Source organism: Lithobates pipiens, unplaced genomic scaffold (assembly GCF_037356315.1).
Source record: "Lithobates pipiens isolate NorthernLeopardFrog02 unplaced genomic scaffold, aLitPip1_a1.2 Scaffold_13, whole genome shotgun sequence".
In the NCBI taxonomy this organism is placed as follows: Eukaryota; Metazoa; Chordata; class Amphibia; order Anura; family Ranidae; genus Lithobates; species Lithobates pipiens.
This window is the reverse complement of record NW_027507718.1, coordinates 525861333-525870565: the sequence shown is the minus strand read 5'-3', so window position 1 is coordinate 525870565 and position 9233 is coordinate 525861333. Positions and strand designations below refer to the sequence as shown.

The 9233-nt window shown below is 44.6% G+C and overlaps 1 long non-coding RNA gene across 1 annotated transcript; it reads right to left on the bottom strand.

Annotated features, from left to right (window-relative positions):
• Positions 1–7235: 7235 nt before the first annotated feature.
• On the bottom strand, positions 7236–8474 carry LOC143976217 (uncharacterized). Its single transcript, XR_013272566.1, has 2 exons — positions 7712–8474; positions 7236–7626 (listed from the first exon to the last, which is right to left on the bottom strand). It is a non-coding gene; the product is annotated as an uncharacterized LOC143976217 (long non-coding RNA).
• Positions 8475–9233: the final 759 nt, after the last annotated feature.

Below are 9233 nucleotides of genomic sequence, written 5' to 3'. Positions count from 1 at the left end.
GGTGCAGGGTTCTGGAATGAGCTATGTACAGAGTGCAGGGTTCTGGGAGTATGATGGGAGGGGGTAGTGGAGTGAAGTATGATAGGAGGGGGATAGTGGAGGGCAGTATGATGGGAGGAGGTAGTGGAGGGCAGTATGAAGGGAGGGGGTAGTGGAGGACAGTATGATCGGAGGAGTGGTAGTTGAGGCAGTAGGATGGGAGGAGGGTAGTGGAGAACAGTGTGATGGGAGGGGGGTAGTGGAGGGCAGTATGATAGGAAGGGGGTAGCAGAGGGCAATATGATGGGAGGGGGTAGTGGAGGGCAGTATGAACCCAACTCTGGCTGAACAAATGCACTCCGCTATGAATGCTGGGGCCTCTGCCTCTCTCCTCCTCTGACATCACTGGTTGCTAGACTCCAGGCAGGCCACCTGCTAGCAACCAGTTTGGGCAGTGAGCCAGGGGCTAGAGAATAAAGTAAAAGAGGTCTCCGCCAGCCAGAGACACACCACATTCCGTGACAGCGGCAATGCAAGGGCTATTTTTATTATTATTAATATTATTAACAAAACTCATACTAAATATTACTTTGCCGTTGAATGCAACCCTCTCCCATATTTCTGCCACTGAGAAGGTGTTTCAGTCTTTTGCAAAAGTTCTTTAGAAAGTCCATTATAAACAAATCCAGGCTTGTAAGACATCAAAGGCCTTGCTCTCCACAGCTCTTGTGGTCTTCCATTAGTCTGTTTATCGTGAAGCTCCTTTTCTCTGGTTTTCCTATCGATCAAATCAGACAGCCAGTAGAGTGGAAAACAAAGCAGATTATCTTTTAAAAGGAGAGGGGGGAAGATAGATGAAGGGGACTGAAGGGTAACCAACCCCGGGGACTTTCTTAACGGTACCAGATGTATACAAACAATGAATAAAATCAATAGAATTTTATTTCGTGTACAAAAGACATTTCTCACATGAGACCAACAATTTTGTCCATATGTATATAAAATGACAAATACAAAAGCTGGTACAGAAGCCTATATAACTCTATCTTTTTTTTTTGCCCCTGGGATGTGAAAAAATATATTTTATGAATTTTCAGTACCTTATGGTTCATATTCTATATTTAGTGGACTATGATGAATACTATACATTTTATGTGGGATCCTCTACATGTTCTCCACTTTAAGAGTCTGTACGGGCACCCCGGGGCGGGTTTGACCTACAACCCATTCAAACCAGTTATGGGTTTGGTCAACCTGCCCCGTTTCTTTAATGCGAGGTCTTTAATTGCCCATTAGTTGCAAATAATTTAGTTTTTTTTGGCCATCATTAAAAACCGGGGATCAGTTGGGGATTGGCGATTGTATTGGGCCACTCTGTATTGGGACAAAATTGTTGGTCTCATGTGAGAAATGTCTTTTGTACACGAAATAAAATTCTATTGATTTTATTCATTGTTTGTATACATCTGGTACCGTTAAGAAAGTCCCGGGGGTTGGTTACCCTCCAGTCCCCTTCATCTATCTTCCCCCCTCTCCTTTTAAATTTCTAAACTGGGATGTGGTACCTTTTTAAGTCTTAGATGCACACGACCACTAGCCTTTCTATATACACCTTTTGTCTAAAGCAGATTATCTGTTTCTTCTAATAATACATAAATAGTAGGCCCCAGCCATTAAGCCACAAACTCTCCTCTAACTAGCTTCTTGCCTAGATCTCTGACCAACACCTTGCCACCTGCCTGTATCCACTTCTGACCCTCCCAAAGAACATTTATAGGGAGGAGAGGAAATTTACTAATATTTCCCAGAAGATCATTGCTGTTTATTGTGGAAGGTTTGATGTTCTAGAGCCTCACTTTCCACTCTTGTTGAAAAGTATCCACTAACCAATCAGTCCCAGCCACTGTCCTGAAGCTCATCTGCCATTGCAAATATAACTTCAAACCTTCCTCTCATTCTCATTCCTAGATAGGCATCAGCTTCAGATATGTCACTCTTGGTTTCTATGTCATGGGGAGAAGTAACTTGGTACCTGTTAAGCCCTGTTCTTTCAGGAACCTTGCGTAAATACTGAACTCTGCGCTCCAGCTGTGGAATCTGTGCCCCAGCCCCCAATATCCCCTCATATGGTGTGCTTTGGCTATTGGCATAGAATTTAACAACATGTGTGAGTACCCGGTCCCACCCCCTTAGTATTTGTGTGGGTGTAAGTTTGTGTATCTGGTCAGGGCCATCTTTAATATTAACTGGACCCCAGGCAAACATTTTCTTGGTAGAATTGGTGGCGTAGGATCTAGTATAGGTACATTTAGCCAGGCCTGTAGTCTTTCGACCAGGCCTGGTTGTTTTGATTCCGGGTTGGAAGTGTTAGAGTAGTAGGGGGTGTGGCCACCTACACTTGGGCTTAGAGATACCTCCTCTGCCTGACGGCGAATTGTACCAGCAAGAGAGGATGGGCTGAAAAGTGAGTGGCCAGAAGTTTATGTGGGAGTCCCGAACGATCATTAACTTGTGTGGTCGAAAGGAGGTCTCCCATATAAATGGGGGTCACATACTTTTAGGGGGAAAGGAGGAGGAGGAGAAAGGGGAGGGAGTTTCCCCTTTGAGACCCCTATGCCATGAATAGTTGAACTGTGAGGAATAACTGGGTACACGTTGCAGTCCCTGGTGGGAAGAAATTATGGCATAATGTATGAAATGTGTTGTATTGATGTGACTATTTAAGATCAATTTTATCACTGTATTTAGATGGCAGCAATTCAAGTCTGCTCTCTCCTGACAAAGAGGACCATGTATATGAAACGCGTTGAACGGAAAGACTTGCTATATAAAACACTGAAGTGGTTGGAAATAATATGCTTTATAATTGTATTTTTTTTCCCTTATGATTAGATGTTGAATTTTAAAATAAAGCCAATAAAATGTTAAAAAAATCTTACTAAAACTTTATGCCTCAAGAGTCCCACATTTTTACTATAGACATAGTTTCGATATACCAAATTTAGAGATGTGGCATATACATTGAATAACTTTTTGATCGAATCATAATTGCTCACCCATTGGTTGCTAGAGGTTGCTGCACATCCTTACTTTTCACTGGTTTCTATAGGTTACTGCACATCACTAGTGCTCACCCATTTGTTGCTAGAGATTATTGTACATCCTTCCCACCCCCTGATTGGTTACTAGTGCACATCATTACCACTCACTAATTTGTTGCTAGAGCTTACTGCACATCATTACCGATCACTGATTGGTTGTTAGAGCTTACTGCACATCATTACTGCTAAAACATTGGTTGCTAGAGGTTACTGCGTGGTATGGCTGCTTACTGATTGGTTGCTAGAGCATACTGCACATTATTACTGCTCAACCATTGGTTGCTAGAGGTTATTGCACATTGTTACTGCACACTGATTGGTTGCTAGAGGTTACTGCACATCATTACTACTCACTGATTGGTTGCTAGATAGATTATGCCACAAACACACAACAATCTCCTTTTAAGGGTAGGTTTTCTATTTCAGCCGATTTTAACATGTGGCAGAAAACATGGAGTTAATGAAGCCGACCGGAATTACATTGAAAAAGAGTACTGTCAATGAACATAGCAAGCAGAGAGGCAGAGATCAGTGGTAGTTTAGCAGGTAAAGCAGTGAAGGTTCAACTCAGCAGGGCAAACTAGCTCATTCCGATTGGTAATCACACAACATACCAGCTGTCTACTCATCCACGCGGACCAGCGTTATGTACGGCAGTGCTGGTAATGGTTACAAGCAGAGAGGTAGAGAAGGGATAACAGATTAGCGGCTGAAACAGCCAAGAACATGTTCTCATTTAGTTAGTAACTCTCCCTGCTCACCGGATTTCCTCATCCATGCTGCCTTAAGCTTTGTCATAGCCTCCTCACTGCGATCCTCCTTCACTCTTCTGGCCCCTGCCACTGCTCATCAGTGTGTCTCTCCACTCAGCCAGCTCTGCCGTCAGGCATGGACACCATCACTTATTGCTCCCCTTTCCCTTCAGCTGCACTATGTGACATGTTGCGCTCCTCCATAGTGACAGGGTCCTGGGCAGGTGCCCCTTTTGCTCCCCCTTAAGGACAGCCCTGTATCTGGTCCTTCAATAGCCTGTATCTGTCAATCAAACCAGCAGCCTGTGGGTGGTATGGAATGTGGCACAACCAGTACACTCCAGAGTCTTTGGACCATTGCTGTACTGTTGATCCAGTGAAGTGTGACCCATTATCACTTTGGACTTGCTTGGGGCCACCATAAGCAACAAGTTTCTGGAGCAGTTGAAGTGTTGCAGATTGATCTGCAAGGTTTGCAAGGTTGAACAAGCAAAATTTTGGAATAAGTGTCCACTGCAGTGCAACAATACCTCAGTCCATTGTTTCCCCCGAGGCAGGGGACCGATGAAGTCAATCTGCCAAAACTCTGCAGGCCTCTCACCCCTCTTAATCGACCCTATGGAGTACTTTTGCAATGGCCATTGTCACACTTCTCCACACAAAGTACAGTTCCCTATTATAGTCTTTATCATGTCCATGGATATAGGCAATGCTCTCTGCTGTGCCCATTCATATGTCACCTTCTGTCCCAAATGTCCGTATTGCTTGAGGGCCCAGTTGGCCAAGTTCATCAAGACAGGATCAATTGGCACAATGGAGGAAACACATACACAATATTGGTATAATGTTCAGCGCTAAACCATCTGATGAAAAAGATTAAAGTTTAAAATTTAAATGAAAAGGCATGCACCTGCATGCTGATAAATGAGGATGCAACCATGTGAATGGTGAGTGGATTGAAAGTTCTGGGGGATGAACCCCTAAAAATTAGTCTCTAAAAAAAAGTCTCTAAATGGAGGATGTAAAGGGAGCGAGGCTGCTTCAGGCGCGGGCTGGGGAACCCTATCACTGTTAACAAAAGGAAAGCAAAATGAGGAGAGAGAAGCGCTAAGCCAATCATTTAAACAGCTTAGGAATTTATTCAGTATACAAGTATAAAACAACACTAAAAACACAAGTGAAAAATGAGCTGATGAAGAAGGTGAGGCTGTGCCTTCGAAACGCATTCTGATTGGCCAGACAGCGTGTGTTAATTAGTCTTAATTGACACCATTTGCGCAGGTCAAGTGTGTTTTCACTCTTAATTTTGCATTTGATGGGCACTGGTAAGCTGCATTAATGGGTGCTGGTGAGGCTGCATTAATGGGCGCTGGTGAGGCTGAATTAATGAGCGCTGGTAGGCTGTATTTGATGGGCACTAGTAGGCTGCATTAATGAACGCTGGTGAGGCTACATTGATGGGCACTGGCAGGCTGTTTTTGATGGGCGCTGGTAGGCTGTATTTGATGGGCGCTAGTAGGATGCATTAATGAGCGCTGATTAGGCTACATTGATGGACTGTGGTGAGGCTGCATTTGATGGGAACTGGTGAAGGTGCATTTGATGGGCACTGGTGAGGCTGCATTGATGGGCTCTGGTGAGGCTGTATTTGATGGGCGCTAGTAGGATGCATTAATGAGCGCTGATTAGGCTACATTGATGGACTGTGGTGAGGCTGCATTTGATGGGAACTGGTGAAGGTGCATTTGATGGGCACTGGTGAGGCTGCATTGATGGGCTCTGGTGAGACTGTATTTGATGGGCGCTAGTAGGATGCATTAATGAGCGCTGATTAGGCTACATTGATGGACTGTGGTGAGGCTGCATTGATGGGCTCTGGTGAGGCTGCGTTTGATGGGCACTGGTGAGGCTGTATTGATGGGCGCTGGTGAGGCTGCATTTGATGGATGCTTCATTAAAAAGGTAGGATATATACATGGGCAGGGCAAAGAGGGTGGAGTCGGGGTGGAGTCGGGGTGAAGCGGGGGGGGGGCAAAATGAGTTTTCGCCTAGGGTGTCAAAAATCCTTACACCAGCCCTGATCAGAACACACATTAAAGGAGGATGGACTTCTAGTATGAGGAGTGTGGAGGGTACTTTTCGCAACTCTACTCTCCTACAGGTTTGTGTTGAGCCTGAGGGAGTCAAAGTTAAGCCAGGTCCTCCGAATCACACCTATTAAAAAACGCAGTGTAATTTGCAAATTAGGATCGCAATGCGACACGATTCTGCTGCGGACAAAAAAAAAGGGTCCTGAAGGAGTTTGGTGCGAATGCAGTGCGATTTGAGCCATACAAATCCATGCCTCAAATCGCACCCTGGAGATGCCGCATTTAATTCACACAGGAATGCACTGTGGTGCGGATACCCATCGCATCAGTACGAACCTTGCCTTAAGCAGGATTCAACAAACCTGACTTAAATCGGCCTCAGGCACATTTGCTTATCCCTTGTGGTTGGTGCCATGGTCTGTCATTGCTGGCACAGGAAACAATGCGGCCTGGAAAGCAATTAAAATATAAATATTAAAGAAAGCAAAAAAATACCATTCGCTTTAATTCATTAGCTGGAGATTTCTTGGAAGTTTTCTTTCATTTAGTTCTTAATAGCAATTACACATTTCATAAATACTGATTCTGCCAGACATTAGCTGGAGATATATTTGCGGTTTAGTTTCACTTAGTTCTTCATATAATTTGCATATGTTATATCGTTTGTTTAGATGGTCGGCACTGAATAATTCATTTTGAACATTGGGCCATATTGCTTCTGTGGTTGTAAACTCTTACCTACAGTATTACCCAGCGAAGTGACTATCCTCAGGTAATGCACATAGCTGAGGCAAATCCTCCTACATAAGTTAAACCTGTTTATATGCTGTCTTCTCTTCTCTACACCTGTTCAAAGTCCAGAATCCGAGATTTCAGAAAAAAGGGGTCAGAGCGCTAAAATTACACTCTGCAGAGCCCAGTGAGGGGAGCTCTGAGAGCTGATTGGAGGAAAGGGACACACCCCCCCCTCCACACAGCACACAGGAACAGAGCTAAGGCTGTCAATATGCTTGAGCTCCCTCCCCTGTCACCATTTTTCTCTAGGTGTCAGGAAAACTTGTCAGAAGTGACTCATGCTGATAACAGAAGAACGGGGCAACAGACAGAAATGACACTTAGTGCTCTTAAAGTGATAGTAAATAAGGATGAGTCCAACACCCCCGGGTTCGGTTCGCACCAGAACATGCGAACATGCAAAGAACTCGGACGAACACCATTATAAGTCTATGGGACACGAACATGAAAAATCAAAAATTAAAAACAAGAACTTAACGGGACTTTATATGAAGTACGGGGTTAAAAAAGAAACAAAATGGCTATTAAAAAAGATTTATTATTTATTGTCTATCAAAGCATGATTACATATATTTGAAGAGGTGCGCAGACATACATATCATTAATATCAACATTTTGTTCTTTATGCACTCATGGTGATCAATACAAAATAAGTTATAAAAGCGCACCTCAATTGTATACATAGAAACAACCAATGGTAATGATGAAATAGACAATTGATAAAATATTGCAGCTACATGAACCTATGACTTCATGAATGATACATTAAATTAAATAAAACGAGCATAATTGATACAATATAACAGGAATAGATACTGTTAAAGTTGGGGTACCAAAATACACGGCAACTGGTAGCCCTACGCGTTTCACGGCTTACTGCCGCTCATCAGGAGCAAGCTTGTGATTGGTCTGAAAATACAGGGTAGTAATCAATTAATATTTATAATAATTGTAACAAAAGGGAGATTGAAAAGCCCACCTAATAGTCACTTACATACAGCCATAGACGCGGTATCGGGAGCCACCAAGCACCCCAAGCGACGGCACGGGAGCTGAGGAGGCCCATCCAGCGGCAATGGGACCCATGGAGTGCGCACACAGGCGACCACTGGGACAAATAGGGCATTTCTCAAGTGGGAACATAATCAGCATGTAAATGTATGCTTGATGGGTGAAAAAATACATAATAAAAACAACAAATGAGAAGATGTATAATGTGAAATATATAGGTGCAGGTTGAAGAGGGAAGAAGGCATGCAGTGAGAAGAAAGTGTAAGGTGAAACAGGAAAGTGAGTAAAATTAGCGAGGGGAGCAGGGCCAAAGGGGCAGCTGCCCTGTCATTGCAGTGGGGCCCAAAGCAGCTGCCTCATACTTGCCAACTATCCTGGTTGAAATTCCCTCTTCCCTTGAAGTTTTAGTCCTGTGCTGTGTCCCAATATCTCAGTGTGAAGTGCTGCTACTAATGCTGCCCAGCTCTGCCCTATTGTTGTGTACAGATGACCCACCTGCAGACCCTGCATTTACATGTAAATGACCGGCATTCATATGTAAATTGTGGCGGCATTCATATGTAAATAGCAGCGGCCAGCGGCATTTATATGTATATCATGTCCTCCTGAGGTCATATCCACAGTAATCTCTAGCAACCAATGAACAAGCAGAAATCGTGTGCTGTAACCTCTAGCAACTAATCAGTGAGCCTTAATATGTAGTGTAACCTCTAGCAACCAGTCAGTGAGCGGTAATGATACACTGTAACCTCTGACAACCAATCGCAATAGCTGCCTGATCTTAATCAGTAAACTGATTTTGGGTCTAGCTTCTATATATTGTATGTCTCAGAGCAGGTGGAGAGCAAAACTGCATGGGGGGGCCCCAAGAAAAGTTTTGCCCAGGGTCCAATCAATATTAAAGACGGCCCAGGAGGGGAGGAGGGATGGCCAGTAGGTACCGTCCCCCACCCTAACTCCCAAGTACCAAAGTGACAATTAGAAGAAGATGGGAAGAAAAAAAGAGAGCTGAGACGCTAAGTGCATAAATACCTTGTGTGTGGAAAGAAGACGAGATCGTAGGATGACAATTCCCAGGTTGTTCCAGTCCCGCCTGCTGCCGCCACCCACAAATACCCATACACCGCCGTCAGAGCGCCTCCAACGTCACACGCACGAACACCATGAGGAGGAGGGGAGAACGCCGACCCCGGGACAAATTACCGCCCGGAGCCGCCGTCCACAACCACAACCCCCGGTGACGTGAAGTTGGAACCAAGCTCGCCGGAAAGGCGGCGCCCATCAAGGGGACTCCACACATCTGGCGGGAAAATGTGTGACGCCGATACGCAGTGGGTGAACGCGCCCCGCCCCCAACCATGACAATGGATAAGGAGGGCGCCCCCCCCAGTGCGCATCGCAGCTCCCAACCGTGGCCAAAAAGAAGCGATGGGGCAGACAACACCAACACCACCTGACTGCACAGGTGTATCAAGGATTAAGCAATACGTAAAGAATATAATTCA